This window comes from Nannospalax galili, unplaced genomic scaffold, assembly GCF_000622305.1.
Source record: "Nannospalax galili isolate Female #2095 unplaced genomic scaffold, S.galili_v1.0 scaffold405, whole genome shotgun sequence".
In the NCBI taxonomy this organism is placed as follows: Eukaryota; Metazoa; Chordata; class Mammalia; order Rodentia; family Spalacidae; genus Nannospalax; species Nannospalax galili.
Genome location: NW_008354532.1, coordinates 4260898 through 4267697, shown reverse-complemented (window position 1 = coordinate 4267697; position 6800 = coordinate 4260898). Strand labels below are relative to the sequence as shown.

General features: G+C 42.1%; 1 pseudogene; it reads left to right on the top strand.

Moving 5' to 3' along the window:
• The first annotated feature begins 4988 nt into the window (after positions 1-4988).
• On the top strand, positions 4989-6001 carry LOC115067463 (annotated as a pseudogene).
• The last annotated feature ends 799 nt before the right edge of the window (positions 6002-6800 follow it).

The window sequence follows — 6800 nt, the reverse complement described above, 5'->3', positions numbered from 1 at the left end:
TTGATACAATTGACTTGTCACCTCATTTTTACAGCTAATTAGCTCTTTAGTAAGCCATGGCTGGTGTCAGAGGTCATCTGATACCTGATTCTGGTAAATTGACCGTAAATATGACTGTCCATCTGTATTTGCTGTTCAAAACACTGCCTAGTGACCAGATTTAAACTCTTTTCACAAGAGCCCCTGCTTACTTTTGTTGGCAAGATAAAGTTTCCGGGTAACGCTCCTGAACTTATTATATCCTGAAGTTATGGGCTTGCGGCTCAGCTGGCCTCTTGGTCATGCCACCCATAGGGGCACTACACAGTTCCAAGAGTTTCCCAGAGTTTCTTTTGTTTTCTCCTCTAAATTAGTGAGACACTAAAGGAATTCTTGTCCTCATTCTGTCATCACTATTTTAACTTCTAGAAACATGCCAAAGTTTTCTACCAACTGGCAGTGCTAAGATGTGGTGATTATTGAATCATTACACTGTGCCAGGCTCAATGCTAAAAGATTTGGATGTGTTAAGTCCTTAAATTCTAACAATCCTACGTAGAGACACTTAATTTTTAAATAATGGATAAGGAGACTGAAGCTTGGGGAGGCTAAACTGTTTGCCCACTACTATGCCACGGTATAGAAAAGCAAAGCTTTGCTCCAGCCTGCCTGACCTTTAACTCAGATCTCTTAACCCCTATGCTTGCTGGCCTTAAAAATCTAGTTATTAACATACCTTCCATGTTAAAATATTAATTATCAAAATGAGGGTGAATGTGTCTGAACTGTCATTTTTTATGGAATATTAAACGTCAAGAATATCCAGGAAACATGGAACGGTGACAATAAAAGCAGATTAGAAATGAATCTAGGATCTTGTTTCAAAGGGAGTCAGATAATGTGGAATAAGAACGGCAGTGGAGTTGAAGATGGTGTGAACAGGGCTTCTCTCAGTGGTTCTACCGGGAATCCCAGGGATGGCATCCTCTGAGCTGTTCTTTTCTGTCTAGGGGTAAGCAAAAGGCAGCCGAGTGTCAGAAGAGAAGAGATGAAAAGCATAAGATCGTCACATCAGGGAGCGAGACATTCTCCCTGCGTTCACCCCACCATTTCTGCATGGCCAAGACTCACTTGTTTCTAAACCCCAAGAGATTTTCAGAGACTTTAGTGTACTTCTTCCCTCCCCATCTATGTCCCTTCCTGTTCCTGAGGGAGAGTGTAATGAGGAAGCCTTCTGGGAAGGCATATTAAAAGGATTAGGTCATCGATCACTAATGAGATGTCTAGAATTTAGTAACAAGTAGACAGAATCTCAGACCCTACTTAGTCTAGTCCAGTTTGTGCATAGATGGTAAAAGAAATCAAAGAATACAGACCTTGCAATTTCCTTTATGATTGAGCAGATACAGCAGGAGCACTGATAATAAAGATATAACATGAGCAGTATTTTGCTTTTTCTTTAGACAGACCCAAACTGGATACACCTGACTGCTATGTAGATTGATATTGCAGACTTAAAAATATGAGATGTTTGGTATGCAAATGTGAGGCTACAGCATAATCAATCAGCATCCCCTAAGTGTATTGAATAGCCTGGGTAATATAGTCAGCACTGTGTGTAATGCCAAATGATGACACAGTCTTTGACCTTATCTAGAGAGGCAAAGTAGTTGTAGAGGAGACACTGGAGAGGAGGACCAAGAACTTCATCATGAAGTTGCAGTGGAGGAAGAGAGATAACAGAGGCAAAGGAATTTTAGAAGCCAGCTTGAATTAGGTAGAAAGAGGTTTGTTGAGGAACCAAGAGATTTTTATGCTTCATTTCTGTTTCTGCTGTGATAGCTGGGTAACCTTGAACAGGACAATTTCTGTCTTGGGTCTTCCTCAGTTTTACATCTGTAAAGATGAGGGAGCCAAAAAGGGTAGGCTCTGAAGCCTTCCCAGAGCTAATATTCTGATGTAAATCATTGGAGACAATTCTCAGAAATTGAGTTAGAAAGGATCAGGTGTGTGTGTGTGTGTGTGTGTGTGTGTGTGTGTGTGTGTGTGTGTGTGTGTACAGTTGGAAGAATGAGACTTATGAGGAATCTCAGGGGAGGCAAAAGGAAAATTGGTTTAGAATCATGTGGTGGAAGTACAGGGGGGAGGCATGTTCAGATATGACAGCAAGGCCAGTCACTCTAAACCTCTACAGTTGCTTCCTGGGTGTGAAGCAAATATATTAGCAATCAGACTAGAAAGTAGAAGTCATTTTTGATTCCTCTCTTTCCTTTAATAATCACAGATAAGGAATAATCCATCAAGAATATGTGCTTAGATCAACTGACTTCTCTTCCTCTCTATCAACACTAACAGTTTGGCTGCACAAACATCACTCTTAGATGAAAACATCATTGAATTGATCTTGGATCTGTTGACTTTTGATTTAATTCTCTGAGAGGCCAGAGGCATCTTTAAAATGATCACTGGATCCTAGCACTCCTCTGCCAAAAGCCCTTTTGGGTCTTTCATTCCAGTATATTACATGGAAAGTATAGATCCTATTCTCTTTCCCTTGCCTATGTAGAGAACTACACGACCCAGCCCTCGCCTAGCTCATCCTCCTGTCTCTTCTGCCTTGTTACTCTCTCCTGGCCATATTGGCCTCTGGATTATCCTCAGACATTCTAGCACACTCTTGCCATAGGATTTTTGTACCCACTCTATTCTTCTCATTTATTTTCAAGTCTGTGCCCAAAGGTCATTTCCTGGAAGAGAGTTCTTCGGGCTCCTGTGCTGCTGTATACTTTGCATATAATATACTGAAATAATATACACAAAAGCCTTGAGTTCAGAGTGTCACAGAATTAACTTCTCCCTTTTTAAACTTTGCTTGTGGCCTCCTGTTCTTTATTATCATCATATGTGGGAGATAGGCTTGAGTCTAGGGTGATATTGCAACTGTCAGGGTCCAGGAATCCTGGCTCTGTAATCTGAAACCCAGTATGCTAATGAGGCATCGTACCCTCTATTCTGTGATAGGATGTTAAGTCTGTTATGCTAATAGGATGATGCTAATAGGGTATCCTACTTGCTGTACTGTGATCAGATGCTAAATCTGTTATGCTAATGAGGTATCCTGCTTGCTGTGCTGTGATTGGACCACCGCCCCTATATAAGCTTGTGCCTTCCTGCAATAAAGCAGACCTGTGTCACTGAACCTGGTCTCCTGTGTCTGAATGTGGCTCCACTGACACAGTCTCCTCACCAGCCCTGGGGTCTGGGACCGAGCAGAAGCAACAGGAGGCAGCATAAGGCAAGCAAAAGAGCTGCCTCAGCACCAGGCAAGCAGAAGAGTGGCCTCAGCCCAGGGCGAGCAGAGGAGCAGCCTCGATGCCCGTGAGAACAGAGTGGCACCCATGAGAACGGAGGAGCGGCCATCACTGGTGGTGACCGCAATCATATAGTTACCCAAGGTCATTTTCATGAACATATATAATGTACTTAGAGCGTGCATATTCCCCTCCTGTACCTCACTTCCCTCTGTCTTCTCACCCATTCTCCTCCCATTAGTTAGTTCCCTTTGTTCCCCAGTTTTGCAGGTAGCTCATTTGGTTTCGGGGTTTATAGCTTAAATTATTTTTGTTATAGGTTTTCTAGTTAATTCATTATGCGAAAGGTACAAGAGTTAATCTTTGCTTTTTTATACTTTATCCTTTCATCTTTCCCTTATGGTACTCTCTCTGCTTCTACTTTCACATCATCAGTACATACAGGATATTGTGTATCTAATGTGTAGGACCCACAAATGAGAAAACATGATTTTTTTCTAAGACTGACTTAGCTCACTTAATATGATTATCTCCAGTTACATCTGTCTTCTTGCAAACAACAAACTTCATTTGTATTTAAGCCTATAAAATTCCATTATATATGTGTGTGTATATCTATATCTATATCTATATCTATCTATCTATATCTATCTATCTATACTTCATTTTCTATATCCATTCCTCTGTTGTTGGACACCTAGGTTGGCTGTGTAACCTGCTGTGTGAACAGTGCTGCAAGAAGCACTGATGTGTAAGTATCTCTGAGATGTGTTGACTCAGAATCTTTTGTATAAATACCAAGAAATGGTATAGCTAGCAGACAGATCTATGGAAGGCTGACTTTTAGCTTTCTGAGGAATACCATATGATTTCTTCCATGGCTTAGCACTCCCACAAGCAGTGTGTAGGAGTTCCCTTTTGTCTTCATTCTCATCCATTTGTTGTTTTCTTGATGACTGCCATTCTGACTAGTGTAAGATGGAATCTCAATACAATTTTCATTTGCATTTCTTTGATTGTAGTGATCTCTTATTTTAGGATGTCCAAATCTAGATTTAAAGAACATCTGGAGGAGAAACAGTATGCAACACATAAAGAAATGCTCCTTTCTCCTTCCTTTCTCTCTCCCTTCTTCCTCCTCCCTTTCTCTCTCCCTTCCTCCTCCTCCCTTTCTCTCTCTCCCTTCCTCCTCCCTCCCTTTCTCTCTCCCTTCCTCCTCCCTCCCTTTCTCTCTCTCCCTTCCTCCTCCTCCCTTTCTCTCTCTCCCTTCCTCCTCCTCCCTTTCTCTCTCCCTTCCTCCTCCCTCCCTTTCTCTCTCCCTTCCTCCTCCTCCCTTTCTCTCTCCCTTCCTCCTCCTCCTCCTCCATTTCTCTCTCTCCCTTCCTCCTCCTTTTCTCTCTCCCTTCCTCCTCCTCCCTTTCTCTCTCTCTCCCTTCCTCCTCCTCCCTTTCTCTCTCTCTCCCTTCCTCCTCCCCCCCTTTCTCTCTCTCCAGTCCTTTCATCTTCCTTCTTTCCCCTTTTTCTTTCTTTTCGTCCTGGTACTCCTTGTACATCTCCATATCTCTTGTTTATTTATATAGGTGTATATGCAGCTATGGGAAAATATTAATTATATTAGATAAGTGCAACTTTGATGCAACTTTTATTGTTATTAAGATTTGTTTGTGGCCAGAGCTGGGAGCAGCATGGTCAAGCAACATGGAGCCGCTGAACCAGCAAATGCACAAGTAGGTCACAAGATGCAGTGACCCATTGATGTCTGGAGACAGTAGACAAATGGTCTGTGTTCTTAGTAGAAAACGAAATTCAAGCAAACACAGACCAGATTTAAGCCATCCAGATTTTCTGGAGATTTTTTTCAAACAAGGAGCCCCCTAATAAAAAGCAGAACTCCAAACTCCATTTCTACCAGTTAAAGTGTGATGTGCAGCACCTGCAGACTGTCCTCAGGTGCTTTCAGCTTTATGCTATGCCATGGAAAGCAGAAGAGACAGTAAGAGGAACTTGTCTCACACCTTTGTCACTGATGACTCTGACACCACCCTGCCAATGGATGAATCACTGCAGTTTAACTCTTCCCTCTGGAACATTCACCAATGCAGGGAATACCTCACTGGAGGTGGGCACCATATTCTGGAAGGACTGAGAGCTCAGAGACTGACCCTGCAGGTAAGACCTCTGTTTGGGAACATGGAGAGAGCCTCTTGTTTGGCCATGTCCAATCGTTTGGCACCTGCATTTGTACTTTGTTTTTGTGTTCCCAGATTGTGATATTGTAACGGTGAGACCAAGCTCCCGAGTATATAATCTTTTCTGTTGGAGTTGGATTACTGTAAACTCCAAAGTAACAAAATTTCCTTGGCCAGTGCCTGAAATGAACCACCATCACAGCCAGAGCTTTGACCATTTACTGAATCTGCATAAGGGACTCAGGACAGGCTGAGAAATGCTTTCATAGAATCTACTTTGAGAGTGTGGTGCAGGCCTTTAATCCTAGCACCCAGGAGGTAGAGGCAGGCAGGTATCTGTGAAATTGAAACCAGTTTGGTCTACATAGTGTGTTCCAGGCCAGCTGGGCTACAAGGAAACTCTGTATTTAAAAAAAAAAAAAAAAAAGTGTGACAGCTCTTTAAGGTGTTTTTTTTTTTCCTTAGGATTTCAGCTGTGGATTGTCTTATATGCAAAGCTTTCTTGTACTTCAGGTTGCTTGAGCACATGGTGGCTCCCACGTGACTCTTCATGCTTCTGCCCTATTGGCACTGCTGAGACTCAGATGTCTTGGAGGGCTTTACAGAAACATTACACAGACTAAGACCAGACATAGTGTTTGTTTCAGCTGCAGCTTTTCTTGCGTCAGCTGTGATGGCTGATGGAATGTGGATTCTACATATTTTCAGGCTGTGGTTCACAGCCACTGAAAAGGCCTCAATGTGAAGCCTGAAACTCTGAAACTGTTAGAAGAAAACACTGGCAATAACCTACAAGATATAGGTAGGTGTAGGAAAGGATTTTCTAAACCGGACATCAATTGCTCAGGAAACAAGGGCAAGAATTAACAAATGGGACCTCATTAAACTACAAAGCTTCTGTGCATCAAAAGAAGCAACCAAGGAAGTGAAGAGAAAACCCACAAAAATGGGAGAAAATCTTCACCAGTGACACATCTGGCAGAGGTTTAACATTCAGAATATATAACAAACTCCAAAAACAAAGATTCAAGAAAGGAAGTAATCCAACTAAAAGATAGGCTAAGGAGCTGAACAGAGAGTTCTCGAAAGAAGAAATAAAGATGGCTAAGAAGCATCTTAAAAAGTGTTCAACATCACTAGTAATTAGGGAAATGCAAATTAAAACCACTTTAAGATTTCACCTTATCCCAGTCAGACTGGCTAAGATCAAGAGAACAAATGATACCAAATGTTGGAGAGGATGTGGGGAAAGGGGAACACTCATTCACTGCTGGTGGGGCTACAAACTTGTTCAACCCCTATGGAAAGCAGTGTGGAGAAC